Below are 16,089 nucleotides of genomic sequence, written 5' to 3' on the forward strand. Positions count from 1 at the left end.
AGAAGTGAAAACAAAGAGATGTGTTCGGAGCAGGGAGAAAGTACCATCAACTAGAGTGAACAAGGGGTGGGAGGTGGACTTAAGTTAAGTGACAGTGTTTGGAATGACACTGATAATAGATTAGTTTTCCACCAGGCAGTGTGACAGGCATGTGGTTCAATAGGCATTCCAAGCTGCAGAAATAGTATAAATCAATCCAGAGATGTGGACAAAGTATGAGATCTCTGGATATATCTGTAGCCAGGTGGATAGGAACATGGCAAAGAAAAATAAAGACAAATCTTAAGGATTAAAAGGAGATTAATGGATTACTCTGTCAGGAGCTAGCTGATCACTTAGGGGTAGCAGTTAAAATGGAATACTTCGCCCATTTGACAAGCATGTACTGAGCGTTTAATTTATGCCATCCAGAAGCCAGATTGCACTGCTTGTGTATATTAATTAAATTGTATGAGCTCTGTGAAAGCTGTATATAGCATGAAAAATATACAGATGTTATATATTATCGACTTTTTAAAATAGGGAAACAAAATGGACAAACACATCTACAAACACACATACCATTTGAAGGACTCAGAAAAATACAGATACTTGAGAAGATGCGATGTTTGAAAGGTAATACTGCTCTCACAGAGTTCTATACTTTGTTTTTAAAAAGCTACCAGTTTCTCTCTATTTTTTTTTTTCTTTTAAATTAACCATGCATCAGCATCTGGCTATCTAGCACCTTTCAGTAACAAGAGCAGCCACTTTGAATATTTTTAGTTCATTAATAAGTAAAGAAAATTGAGGCTTCCATTTGCACACTATTTAAGAATAACATAGGCTTTTAAAATTACATTAAAAATGGATTCATTTTAGGGAATTCTTTTAGGCTTTTAAACTATAGCCTTTTCTAAATTTAGTTCAGAAGGAATGTTGGTATTTTTTCAATTAGTATTTTAGAGCATACTGTGTTTCTATTTTTTTTTTTTTTTTTTTTTACTAACTTCTGTACCTTAGGGCAAAGTCCTTATGCTGCAGTTTGGGTAGAGTCTGTTTAGGATTGTGTTATCCTGTCCTTCTCCCTTCTAATTTTTCTCATCAGTACCTAGCCAAAAGAATACTTAAAACTAAATGTTATAGAGAGAGGCAATTTTCATAAATTGTATATAAACCATTAACCACAAAAATTAATATTTCTTCATCTCTGCTCTCTTCACATCCAATAAAGGTAATAGATACAGCCCAGGACATACTTGGTTAGGGGTGATTGTGGAACATCTGAACAGAGGTGTTTAGTAAGCAGCTGAATATTTAGGTCTGATAGTCAAGAGCTTATAGGAAAATATCTGAGGATCATTGGTTTATGAGGAGTGGAAGCTATGCACATTGATGGCTGGCCTGATTACTGACTGGGTATATAGAACATAAGGAAGAATATGATTATAAGAATAACACATAGATATAGATATAAATATAGATCTAGGTATGAAGACATATGTCTATATGTATACATAGAGATAGAGGAAAAATAAGGGAGGGGGGGCTCACAGAGAGGATGATGGAATGTTTGGTTTTCAGGCCTCTGCCATGTATATTTATGGGCCAATCTCATTAAAACCCATAGCTTTGGCCTCCACTTACACAGTATTAACTGAACCCTGGTGGCTGGTGACATGATACTCATGTTATGGTTACACAATAAAAAGTGGCCGAGGGAAATAATGAGACCACACCTGAGTGACACAGGTAAAGTGCTAGCATATTTTTATTTCTTTTCACCTTCACTGCCCATCCCCTAAACAACGTTTTGAAGCTATAAATTACTTAGCCATAACTGGATAATTATAGTAGCCTTTCACCTGTGACCATTCTTCAGAAAGCTGTTATATTAGTGTTTCTAAACAATGGCTTTTATTCTGTCATTTCCTTGCTCACATTTACTTGCTTTCCATTCCCTACGGAAGTCCAAAATCACTAGTTTGGCATTTTCGACCTCCTAGCAAGACTCCAACCATTTGTAACCTAGTAAGACTCCAAGCATTTGTAACCTCTTTTTCAGTTAACTTAGCAAACGGCTAAGCAGCTTTTATTGTCAAATACTGTTAGGCATTAGAAATGGAGAGCTTTTTAAACCAGTTATATCCCTGCCTACCCTCACAGATCTTAAAGTAGAAAATATAGACATTGAACAAAGAATTCAGATTGTGGTAAGTATTATGAAAGGGGAAACATAAGGTGATATAACATATGTATCTGGAGGGCACTATATTCTCTGTACTCTCATCATTTTAAAGGGATATTTGTCTCTTCAATAGGCATTAGCCTGATCACTGTGAGAGAATGATGATTTGGGGTCAGAGTTCAGAATAACTACGTTTCAGAGAACAAAGATGAGATTGAGGAAAAAGTAGAGGAAGCAGAGGTTTGATATAGAGGCAGTACTAAGAACCAGGATGACTGCCTAAGCCACATTTGGGGTTTGGGACTTTAAAAGCAATGGAAATCACTGCAGAGATTTAAGGTTTACAAACAATTGATCACACACACTTGTATTAAAAATGATAGTTTGGTTGAGGGTAGAAGACTAGAAGGAGACTCTCTGGAGGCATGGCTGTCGAGGGGATTTTTAAGGAATCCGTATGTAATTCAGTGTTGACCTTCATTATCTTTCTGGAAATGGAGATGGAAAGAAGTTAAATAGATCAAAAAATATATTGAAAGAAGAATTGGCAGAACTCTATTATTGATTGTGTATTCCTTGAGTGTGCTTTTTTCATTCATATTTTCTTATTTGCTTATATACTCTTTATGCTGGCTGGAGAGACAGTTCTAACATGGCTGAGAAGATGGATTGAATAATCTATACTTTTTATCCTTCCAATTTAAAGAATTCCTACTTTCATATTTGGGTTCAAGGTTGATAAACTTGCTATGTCAGAATATCAACTTGCTAAGCTGAGGTCAAATGGTAGACTTCCATAAATACACCTAGTCATTTCTTAATTTTTAAAAATCCATTTTGTGATTTCAAAATGCATTTAACAAGTATCTCGTACATTTGCAGTTTAATTTCAAGGAACACCAGGTTAAAGCATAGACAATCTGCCCCACCCTACTGTGACAGAAGCAACACAAAACTGTCATGTCAGAGACACCAAGTTAAGAGCATTCTCTCTGAGAAAAATGGCTTTAAAACAAAGAAGAATGAGTACATCTCAGACATGATAAATACCTATTTTAGCTGTGATTTTTCATTTCATTCTTCATAATATTTCATATTATGTACTGCCCAGATATTAACATGAAAGATCCATGACCTATGTGTACTATTGATGCATGGAAACTGTTAATGTTTCTCATGAGCACAATAAGCACCATCAGCATTCTTCACCATGAAAAATTGCATTTTCATTCTCAGAAGTGTTATACATTAGAGTGGATATGTCTGGCACATTCTTGAATTGGTTAGAGTGTTTAGCAGAGAGTATCTTTGTGCCCACTCTAAATTCTGTGATATTATACAGAGACATTCAGATTTCCTTTCCATATTTTCTCTGTAGTTCACTGACTTTTCATACAGTAGAAGGAGCTATTTAGAATGTGAGTGGTCTTGAGCCGACCTCTGAAAAGTTATCTGCATATTAATATGTTTCTTTTCAGGAAAGAAAAATAACCTTGACCTTATGAATCATACCTATTTGGGAAGGCTATGGATCGTGAATTGCTAACCTATTCATATTAATAAACTTCGTGCCAGCAAAATCATATCCGTTTGCATGAGCTTCTTCTCTCTGTAGCCCATGAAATTAACATTGTTTAATGGCTGGAAATAAGATTACCTTTGGCTGTACCAGTCATATTCTCATCTTGAAAGGAACAGATAAAGGGAACTTGACTCAGTAACTAGAAAACTTTAAAATTACAAGTACTTTCATTAAACAACCAGTGTGAGCCCAAGTGACATAAGCAGTGCCTTCTCTAAATGAGTGTAGAATTCTAAGGCAAATCTTAGAATATAAAGCCCTTTTCTACTTAGCTTCTGTGACCACCTTCTCATTCAATGAGTTTTTTACTGGATGCCTACTTATGTGGTAGATATTGTAATAGTTCTCGGGTCCTGTCTTCAAAGGCCTTACAGTTTATAATGGGAAAGAAATCCCCAACTTTGTCCTAAAGGCTTCAGGAAGATTTTCTTAGAGGAGATGATATTTACATTGGGCTTTGAAGACTGAGGAGGAACTTTCAAGTTTAGAAAGAAAAGAGCAATGCAGGTAGAAGAGTATCTGTGCTGTGAAAAGGGGCTTAGTATTTTGAAGAGCGGGAAGTTGAGTTACACAGGGCTGGCTACATAATTTTCAGGGCTCAGTGACAAAATGAAAATGTGGAGCCCTTTGTTTAAAAAAAATGCTGTTAAAGGTTTCTTTCAGTCTTTCTTTTGAATTGTCATGGTGTTTCTTATTTGCCTTTTAATGCTGTCCTAAGCAAACAAATATTAAAATTTTTGTTTTCATTAATTTTGCCATTCATCTTTACATTATGCAATGCCTGTTTTAAATGCAAATATGAGTATTTAACTCATATGCAGAATTACCAAAATTACAATATTCTGTCATAGAAAATACATGCATATGTATTTTGTTCTTACCATAATAATGGAAATGCCACACAAAACTGTTTCTGTTTCACAACTTGATATGTGCACGTTCTGCTGCTACTCTCAACCTTCAACTACTGATGAGTAAAAAGGACTGAAAGGAAACTATAGGTTTTCCTATTTCTGTCTTTCTTCCACATCATCATGATCAATAAGTAGGCGGTTAATACAGGGAGGTAACACAAAAAAGGATATGATAGGATTATTTTGGCATTCTAAAAAGTACAAATGGTAAGTACTTTTTAGAATGCCATTGCCTTGTTTTTGCTTTTAAAGTAAAACTTGTTGAGATAGAAAGTGTGGACTCTTAGAGCTATCAGTGAACCTAATTGCTTCATGTTAGATGTGACACACATACCTTACTCTTGCTTTGGGTCCCGCTAAATTCTCACATATTTGGGTTCACTGGAATGCTTGCTTATTGGGACATCACAAAGCTATTTGTGCATAGAGCAGCAAAAAACCGCAGACTTGCATAACGTGTATCTTATCTGCTCATGCACATACTCCATTGTTCCACTCTACTTCATTTACAGAACACATATTCAAAGATAAAATTATTAAGAACTTCAAGAAGGCAACAGCAGAGCATTAAACCAAGTGAAGGGCCCTCCTGAGAACAGGACCCTGTGTGACAGGTTGAATAGCCATGAGCTGGCTGTGATGTAATAACTACAGGGCGCATGGAAGAGAAGAGATTATGTTCGAGATAGGTTGGGCCCAGATTGTAAATGATCATGTATGCAGAGCTATGAATTTTGGAATTGATACTGTTGGACATATGGAATCAAAGCCATTCACGTATGGCAGTACTGTATCATATTTGGGTTTTACAAAGCTAAGACTGGAGGCAGTATGGAAAATGGATAGGAATGGTGGCAGAGACGATGGGAAGACTGAATGATGCCAGTGGCAGAAAGACTGTGAGGGAGAGATGCAAAGCTGTCTATGGATAACAGCCCTGAGAGAGAGAGGATCCTTGAAATTTGGTACCTGAATTTAGGAAATGAGGTAGAGAAGTATGTGAATAAATCTGACTTCTAGAGTAAGCTTAGCACTTAATTTTCAGCCTACAAATCACACCTTCTAGCTCCAAGTTTCCTAAATTATAATCAGTAAATGTGTAGCATTATGTTTTTCCCTCCTATCAAAGTCTTGAAAAATTGATGACAAGTGCTTAGATATATAGCAGATCTCATTTAGCAAGAACTCCGTATGCTCTGAACATGTGTTGTAGCTGAGCATATTGAAACCTTTTTAAAATAGTGGATCAAGGTTGCCATTGTGGCTCAGCATATAATAGGTGATAAATACTTTGTACATAAAGGGCAATGACCTGGTCATATTCCAAAAGCCAGAAAATATGTTACATATGCGAACCAACATTCTAAATCCCATGGTTTTGTTTAGTTCACTGATAATTAGAGACTCAATTAAAGACATTTTAAATAAAGAATATTCATTTAATGTCTTGATTCAATGATTGAGAGTGAGAACTATGAAAGATGTTGCCCTTCCAGCTGTCAGGAGCAGCTAGCTCTCTCATAGCTGGAATGGGTGAGACGTGTTAATCATTCAGTTGGTAGTATACTTCAAAGAAGGTGTTAATTGAAAAGGTGACATACTCGACTTTTCATTTGATTAACCAAGATGCTTTTCTTGGGACTTTTTCATTGTTTTATTTTACTTTAAAGCATTTTTTAAAATGTTGTCTTTTATTGTAAGATTATTTTTATTAACCTTTTTTTTTCTTTTTTTTCTTTTTTTTTTTTTTTTTTCTCTGGTCAATCTCCTATTTCCTGTAAGGATGGTAGTTTCATCCCTGGCTGCATATTAAAATTACCTGAAGAGATGCTTCCTAATGTATTTTTGCCTAGCCCCACCCAGACCAATTAAACGAGAATTTCTGGGAGAGAGTCCCAGGCATCTGTGTTTTTCAAAAAGCTTCCTGGGTGAGTCTCAAGCATAGCCCACGTTAAAAAAAAAAAAAAAAAAGAAAGAAACTAGGATGCTTTTCCCTTGGACACACAATTTTCACCCTAGTTCAAAGTATCTGATAAAAGTAAAAGATGGAAAAAATTGTTTCAATCAATTGCAGGTGGAAATAATTCAACCAGTAAAGAAAACAAAGGATTTTTGTTGTTGTTGTTTGGTATTTTTTCCGAATAAAAGAATTCACAAATGTATTTCTTTAATAATGATTAACCTGGTCAGAGATCAGCAAGAATGCTCAGATACTGTGGTTTTAAAGGTCATTAATCTCCTACTATCTCAGTTTTATTACATACCTATTAAAACATGTTGTTGTTGTTGTTGTTTTTCTCTTTGCTTAGAGCCTTATATAATTGCCTTTAGGAGTACTAGCTTAGAAGATAAGAACACCATTCTCTAAAATCCTATATACTTCTATTATTATTATTGAGTTGTTTTTTGAGTTTTCTCTATTGTTTTGAGAAATTTTTAAAGGCCTATGCATGGAAATTACTATTTTTCACAAATAAGATTATAACAGTGTAGTAGTCAGGAATTGCTACAATAATACTATATGACAAACAACCTTCCCAAATCTCAGTAGCTTATGTAACAAATATTTATATTTCTCATTCATGGACTCATGGGTCATCTACAGTTCTGCAGATCTTGGCCGAGTTAGTCTGGGCTTGGCTCTAGGCTGCACGTCAGGTCTGGGTGTTCACATGTCCCCTTCTGTGGCTAACTGAGGGGCAGAGGAGAACTGGGACACATTCCTTGCAGGACAGGTCTCAGGAGGTCAAGAGAGAAAGTGGGAATACCTGATGCCTCTTAAGTCCGCAGCTAGAAACTGTCACAGTGCCACTTGTGTCCCTTTCTGTTTGACGAAAGAAATTCACTTGTCTAGGTCCAATTATCAGTTTGTTAGGGCACTATACCCTGACAACAGTGGAGGCCTTAGAAAGTCAACATGGCAAAGAGCTCGAAGTCTGATTTCATTAAAGAACGGGGAACAGTAATCCAGTCTTTCCCAAACAATTATTTTGCCCTTAAGAAGTGATTCAGATGCATAGAAAAAGATAATTTCAAGTGAATGTAAAAAATAAGAGTTCAAAAGGTGATTATTCTGGGCTGTCTGCCTGGGATATCAGTGAATTTGAGAGTAGGGTAGACAATTTAAAGGCGTTCAAGGCACCAATACACCAGTTCTCAAGTCAAGACCCAGTTCTGCCATATATTTGAGTGACATTAAGGCAGTCTTTCCGGATCTACTTTCCTCAGCTATAAAAAATATAATATCTGCCCTACTTGTGAGGAAAATCTGAGACAATGTGCTTGATAACCCTTGGCAAAACTTAAAATACAATAAAAAATAAGTTTGATGTAATTATTAGCTTCGCTTAGTTCTTTGAATTTCAATTCAAAATTACTCGTAATTATATAACTGAGAGTGCCAAATTTTTCCTCGGGCTTGTTTCAAATGTGACAGATGAAGAAGCTGTGTCAAGGCCAGGAAAACTCCATGATGCCTAAAGTTGGGGTCACTCACTTAACAGTAGATGGGCCACATCTGGTTTGGTTTGGCACACATAGTATTTTGCAAACATCTACATTCACTGCCAATGTCAAAAAATTGGGACATTTCTCATTTAAATCACAATTTCTGGATTCTCTTGAAATACCAGAATATTTAGCACCCTCAGCCTATACTTCCACATGACAATGGTCTTTCACAACTGCATAACAGCTTCTTTAAGGGGTCTATGCTCTGCAGTTTCCCATACTTTTCATTACTTCCATTTGTTTTACACCCACATACTTAATCCATTTCCATTATTTTCTGACATTCTTTAAACAGGGCTAATATTCAGTATGTTTAGTTACTGAAGCCAAGAACCAATCAATCAGAAAGGATACCAGTCAGAGAGTGCTGAAGCGGGAACCCAAGGCACATGTCATTACGATGCCAGACAGTAACTGTTTAGGTGCTGGCATGTGGGAAAATTCAGGGGTTCTTGGAGATGGTGCCCGGGTGGCCATGGTGGTGGTGGGAGCACTCTGGGGGCTTAGAGTAGGTGCTTTTTATCAAACACTAAAGAAGTATGTCAACATTTTAATAATAGATGTGCCCTTACTGTACCTGTCTCTGAATATCAGTCTTATTGTAAAATTTGCATTTCTATCCTCGAGGGCAAGGATATGGATTGGAAAAGCTGTTTGTTTGTCCTACTATGTCAATATTCTTATACTATCTCTCTTAGGACAATCCTTCAGTTATCCACTAGATGAGCTTCTTCTTGGACCTCAGAATTCTTTGACTTTCTTCTGATAAGTCCATCTCAGCCTAACTCCTCTTGCTAGAAGTTTAGGTGGTGTCAGTGGGATTCAGATACTTGGGAAACCGTCTGACAGCTTTTGATCTTTTAGAGAGAAGATAACACCAATTTGTAGTGTCTCAATGAAATATAATGGGTTTAGCCTTGGAAGTTATAGCTCCTTTCTGAAAGTCTCCATGAAATATCTATGTTTGGTTTATTAGTTGTTTAAGCTTGCCGTCCAAAAAAAGTTAAGTTTGCTATTTCATCCCCGCCCCATGATTATCTAGAAGATTTTGTGCTCGTGGCAGGAGAAATTAGTTTTTTAAAAAATGTCAATTTTATGATTCTTCAAATAGCATATTTCTCTGAGCTTCCATTTTTAGATGGAGTAGAATGTGCCATTTAAATAGAATAGTCTATTTTATGGTGAAGAAAATCTGATGTTAGAGTGAAAAAAGATCAATAATTCAATGCTACAGCATGACATGCAGCAGAAAAGATGGCATAGGACAGTTTGAAGGACCTCAAGGTAACCCTACAGTCAATTCCTACTTCATACGCCTCACACCTGGCACCAAAACACTGCCAATTCGCTTTCTTTAGAACTGTGCAGCTGCAGGCTACTGAGCTCAGTCAGTCTTTGTAGCGGTGGCATGATTTGCACTATTTCTCTGGGAGCCCTGTACACTTAGAAAGCTTGGGATATTTTCATGAAAATTACAGTAAAGAAGCTGTGATGTGATCTGTTCTGCAACGTTTTCAAGTCTTCATGAGATCAAGGATATTTGCTAGCAGATTAAACCCACCACTCCTGAGTTTGTAAAAAATAGTAATAGTGGGTTTTGTGAAACTGTAACAGGTGATACAAAAAAAATTCCTGTTAGTTGTACTTACTCTGCCAACACAACTTCTCTGCATGCAGTTATAGCTGGGATGTTTCTCCATGTTACCGAAGTTTCCATGCTATTCTGGGGAGTATAAAGTAAAAAAAGAAAAAAAGAAATCCTGTACATCTGTAAATTCATTATTATTTTCTCTTTTTATTTCCCCTTTTTCTCTGGCCCTTGCCTCCTTTCTTCCCCTTTCCCTCACATTCTTTTTTTTTTTTTCTTTCTCATTTATTTCTCAAACTTTTTTGGTTATTATTGAACAAAATTTTAAGTAATTGGAAATGAAATGAAGTTCCAGGACCTTGCAGGGAAATGAAGCGAAAGAATACCCATCATTATGGAATGTCCTAACCAGGTCATCTCATTCCCCTTCACAAACATACATGACATGTTTGTGTTTTCCACTTGAAGAAAATGAGGGCAAAGGACCTTAAGTTAAAGGGTTTGACTGTAGTATTTGTATCTAGGTCTATTTTACATTAAATCTCTCCCTTTTCCCACCTCTGCCACTGTGGTGAAAAGTGAATTGGATGAAAAAGGAATTGGATGAAAAAACAATTCATTCTTTCTCATGATTTTTCTTTCATCCTTTCTATCTACATTCCTCTCCTCTTTCCATTTGACCTTTCTTAACCTCAATTCTGAATAGGATAGAAAAGTAAATCTCATGATTAATAGGGTGACAAGGATCTCAAATTTAGGTATAAAATGAATGAGCTATGGGATGTTATAATATTTTATTTTAGAGAGCAAAGAGTAGGTCATGGGTAGACAAATCTTTTCTCGAGATAATTTTAGAATTAACTGAATCAACTTACTCTTGAGCACCTACCATGAGTGAAATACCCTATTGATAATGTAGGAAAAAAAAAAGATGATTAATTCAAAATTTGTCTCTTCAAGAAGTGTCCTTAAATAGGCAAACACATACGGATATCTTAGTCTATGTAATACAAAGTGAACTAAAATAAGTTCTATGGTTGAGATACAATTAATGGGTAGGAGAAACAGAGGACAAAGGAAATTTATTTTTATCAGAGTTAATTGGGATCCATTTGTCAAGACTGTGGCATTTGAAATTTTTCTTGAAAGATAAGAAAATTGATGGAAGGAGAAGGTGGATATTAACATTCCAAACTGAGAATATAGCATTAAATAAAAAACACAAGAAGCTGTTTTGGTCTGGCTAGAGCATAAAAGGTTTATTGGGGGACATAATAGAAGATCATACTGAAAAAAAAAAAGGATTGATATCAGATTCTGAAGAGCAATGTTAAAAGTCTGGGCTTTAATAAAGAGGCAATTAAGAATTATTTTAAGTTAGAAAATAACATGACTTGACCTGTGCCAAAATGATTCTGACACAGTAAGAAGGATGTCCTAGGGAGAGTCTGTGGGCAGAGAGATATTTTAGAAGGCTATTGAAACAGTGTGGATGAGAGAAGAGAGATAATATGTTACTTATGTATTGCTGTACAATAGATATCCCCTAAACTTATGGTTTAAAATACCTAACATTTGTCTCAAAGTTTCTATGGGTCAGGGATCCCAGCGTGGCTTCACTGGGTGCTCCTAGCTCAAAGTCTGTAATAAGGTTGAAAGCGGGTTGTTGGCCCCAGTTGCAATCATCTCAAGGCTTGATTTAGGGACAGTCAATTTCCAAGCTCGTTCACATGACTGTTTACAGGCTCATGTCCTTCGTGGCTTTGGGCTGGGAGCATTAATTCCTTGACACATGAGCTTTCACAGGGAAACTCACGCATGGCTGCTAACTTCCTTCAGAGTAAACAAGCAAGAAAGGGAGCCCAAGACAAAAGTCACAGTCTTTTTGTAATCTCAACTTGGAAGTGACATGTTATCAATTTTGTCATATTTTGTTCATTACATGTAGTATATTTTAAAAACAAGTCACCAGATCCAGCTCACATTCAAGAAGAAGGGATTATACAAGGATATAACTTTGATTTTGGATTTTCAGCCTCCAGAATTGTGAGGAAATAAGTTTCTGTGTTAAATCCCCCCAGCCTGTGGTACTTTGTTATGGCAGCCTTAGAGAACTAAAACAAGGACAAAGGTCTAACCTTGAGCAGAAAGAGGAGTTTTGAAAAGAGAGGAAGCTTATAAGAAGCACTATGCTTTGTTAAACAAGTACTTTGTTAGTTCTTAGAAAAGAAATTGGTAACTCCCAGGTTACAAAAAGAGATTCTTAGGTAAAAATCAAGTTAAACAAAGCTATTTGTCTTTGTTCATGTATGCATATGTATGTATATACGTATGTATGTAAATATGTATGAATGAATGTGTTTTTATATTTGTTTGACAGAGGTATAGAACTGGTAGAGCATAAGCACTATAACTTGATTCCAGCCACACATTCAACAATACCATCTGTCACAGGTTTAAAGATTGAGATGTGGGATTTAGGGATTAACACATGCAAAAGAAAGCGAGAGGAGGCAGGACTAGCCAAAAGAAGTCAAACTGTAATGTGATGCAAATACATGTTAGGAGCTATGGAAAAATTATTGCCTGTTTAAGTTGTCCCACATTGGACTGAAATGGCTGGGCCTTAATAATCCACCACATCTAGTCACTTCATGTGACCCAGGGCTAGGTGCCCCTGTAGCTGAGGGCAGAAAGTCCTCTCTTGAAGAGGATCAGGTGACACATCTCCAGGTTTACCAAACCCTCTTGTGTTATGGAGTGAAAAACATGTTGTGAGATAGCATGGTTACCTGAACTTGAAATTAGGCTACACGTAAAAATATTGGCAATTAGAATAATTACACTTAACATTTTAACAAAGCCGATTATGTGCCAGTCACATTGTTAAGGTCTATAATATAATTTTATTTTATTTTTTAATAAAGCTTTCTGAAGATGTCTTATCATTATTTCCATTACACAGAGGAAAGGCCTCATGATTCAGACAAGTGAAGTTACTCTCTCAAAGTTGTACAATTGGTGGCAGACTCGGGAATAATATCTAGGTCACTTGACTGTAGAACCCATGGCTTAACTACTAATCTGTACTTCATGTTGATTAATAGATAGTGTTAAATTTAAAGCATTTCTTAAATGATGTGCTATAGAATTTCGTTCATATATCTATACTATTGGATAGCAGTGACTAAGTGAAGGCATAGCAGACGGGCTTGTCAAATCTAGATGACAAAAACTAGGAAGGATGGAAAAAATACTTTGGGCGCAGAAATCAAAGAGTTTTTCTTAGACTGTAACAATGTTCGACATTATGAAAACGTAATTTAGAAGGGATACGCATTAAATTTTATACTTGGGTTCGACATTTTTCTATACAAATTATGAATGAGGAAAATCTAACTTAAGAGCAAGTCACGTGAGAAAAAAGCCATAGGGGATTTAACTGACTCTAAGATGACTTGGCAAAAAGGAAATATATTTAGCTTGGATATCATCTAGACATGAATGTGAATACTGGTTCCAACATTTGCACTTGGCCAGGTACTTTGACTCTCTCAAGCTGGATTTGTTCATCCAAAATGGGAATCGTAATAACATTTGCTTTGATTAGTTCAGATACTTCTCAAGAATATTTTGTGAAAAACATAAGTAAAAAAAGCTTTATGAACTGTTCTATAGTGTATAAAAGCCAATTTTTTGCCATTATTTTATCATTTCATGTCAGACACATAGCAGACTGGCAGTGTGAAAAATGAGCTTAGAGCAGGTTTGTTTAGTATATACCTAATTTTTGCTAGGCTAGATCCACTTCAGCCTTTTCCTGTGTGATTTGAGGTCTGGCACTGGTCGAGAGCATAATTTTAAATGTGTAGACTTGGAAAAAATAGGCATCCATGAATGGTTGTGGTTAGATTTAGGCAACTTTCTGTGGAAATCTAACAAGAGGAAGAATAGCTACAGATTCCAGGAGTACTGAGAGTAGCCAAAAGAAGGAAAAAAATGCATATAATAAAATTTCATACTCAGAAAGTCTTTGGTAGGAAGTAGCTTTAAACGTTATTCACAGACTTTCTGAATATGAATTTTGTTATAACCGATTTTTCTTTGCCCCTCTTAGTCCTCCTGGAATCTTTAGCAATTCTGATTATTTGATTTCCACAAAAAGTTATCTAAGTAGAGAAATAAAGATAAAAATTAGTAGTGAGTATCAATTTTGTGGTAATCATTGTACAAAATAGTCTCCGAATATTTTGTCTCACCCTGGCCTTACTTTGCAACTGGAAAAATAGCCTTGGTGTAAATAAATATTTTAGGAATAGATAAATTATTCAATTGGCACTTTGTGGTGTTGGATTGGCACCCAGATTTCTGACTCCTAAAACCTGAACATCTTTCTATCCCGACCTTAGTATAGACAACATTGAACGAAGTATGCTTTTAATTCATTCCCCTTTGTGTTAGTGTCACCTTTGCCACTTTGTAAGAGGAGAATAGAGACAGTTATTCCCAGGATTGTCACAGTTCTTGTTTTAAGCAATAACCTCTTCTACAGAATGAGATAAAGTTTTAATGGCACGTGAAAGTTAATTTCTACTCTCATCCTTCGTATAGCTGTGACCTCCGTGGAGCTCCAAAGACTAGTCAGGCTTAAATATTTTTAAGAAATTTTATGAAGGCTATGAGTCATTAAAATAGATGGTGTAATATCTCAAGTCCAGCCCCAAGGAATCAATTGCGATAACAATGATGTAAGTTATAGGCCCTCTGAGACCCTCCAGATTGCAACAATATTTATTATACCCTCTCGGTTTAGTTTCTTACCTACACCATAATCCATATTCCAGAATAATACTGGGGTCAGTTTAGGGTAAGGTCTATAATATAATTTTATTTATTTTTTAGTAAAGCTTTCTGAAGATATCAGCGAAGATAGAGGAACTTTCTTGCATGTTCAGCTAGCAATCCCGTTTCAAAGGTGCTAGGTCTCTTCAGATGGCTAGGTAGGCCTTTAAATCATAGGCCAATCAGCAAGTCAAGCATCCTCATGTGGTACTGGATGTCACTGATGCTCACTATCTCAGTCAGTCCAGGCTTCTATAACAAAATACCATAGTCTGGGTGACATACACAGCAAACATTTATTTCTCACAGTTCTGAAATCTGGAAGTTTGAGATCAGGGTACCAGTATATTAGGATTTTGGTAAAGGGTCCTCTTTCTGGTTTGCAGATGACTGTCTTCTTGCTGTGTTCTTATATAGTGGTGTTTGGGGGGGAGATATTATCTCCTCATGTTTCTTCTTATAAGGTCACTAATCCAATTCATTAAAGTTTCAACCTCATGACCTAATTACCCCCTGAAGTCCCCGCCTCCAAATACCATCATGTTTGCGATTTAGGCTCCAATATATGAATTTTGGGAGCTACAAATGCTTAGACCATAGCACACATCTACCAAGAATATTGTTCAAATCTATAGATGCTCTCCCAAACAAACCACCACTACTAAGGGTACATAACTCCGGAGAGTCTCAGCTCACATTCTCTAACTATACGTGTCTTAGTCTGTTCAGGCTGCTATACCAAAATACCATAAACCAAGAGGTTTATAAACAACAAACAATTATTTCTTACAGTTCTGGAGCCTGGGAAATCCAAAATCATGGGTCTGACACATTCTATGTCTGGTGAGAGGCTACTTCCTAGATGGCCGTCTTTTCATTGTAACTTCACATGGCAGAAGGGGCAAGGGAGCTTCCTAGGGTGACTTTTATAAGGAGACCAACTTGATTCATGACTTAATCATCTCTCGAAGGCCCCACTTCCTAACACCATCACCCTGGGGATTAGATGTCAACATGTTAATTTTGGGGGAACACAAACTTTCAGACCACAATACCACCCAAATCATAAAAGGACTATAAAATGCTCTAATGTAAAAGGGAATGTGAGATGACACCAAATGACACTATCTATAGGTACAGAAACAGATCATATTGGAGAACTATAAAAGCACTCTTCCCAGCTTCAAAGGGAGAACATTCAGGTCTCGGCAAGTTTAGTTCTCCTAATTTAGTTTTCCAAATTTAGTTCCTTATTCTTGGTAGCGAATGCAGCCCACCCTTGTTCTATCTTTTTAAAACATTCCCTAGATAATAGTTGGAAGTGCTCTGCAAATATGAAGTACTATTTAAAATGCTGGGATTGTTATTATTTTCATTATCATATCTTTGGCCAGGAGGAGAGTGATATGTTATTAGGGTTGGACCCCACTGAGAGAAAGAGCATTTCTCTCTGATCGATTCAAAAAAGTTCTCTGAAAGAGGTTAA

General features: G+C 36.4%; 1 long non-coding RNA gene across 1 annotated transcript in view; it reads left to right on the forward strand.

Annotated features, from left to right (window-relative positions):
* Positions 1 to 16,089, forward strand: part of LOC118612924 — a 326,018-nt gene that overhangs the window by 27,065 nt on the left and 282,864 nt on the right. The gene's annotated exons all lie outside the window — the stretch shown is intronic.

This window comes from Rousettus aegyptiacus, unplaced genomic scaffold (assembly GCF_014176215.1).
Source record: "Rousettus aegyptiacus isolate mRouAeg1 unplaced genomic scaffold, mRouAeg1.p scaffold_m13_p_1, whole genome shotgun sequence".
In the NCBI taxonomy this organism is placed as follows: Eukaryota; Metazoa; Chordata; class Mammalia; order Chiroptera; family Pteropodidae; genus Rousettus; species Rousettus aegyptiacus.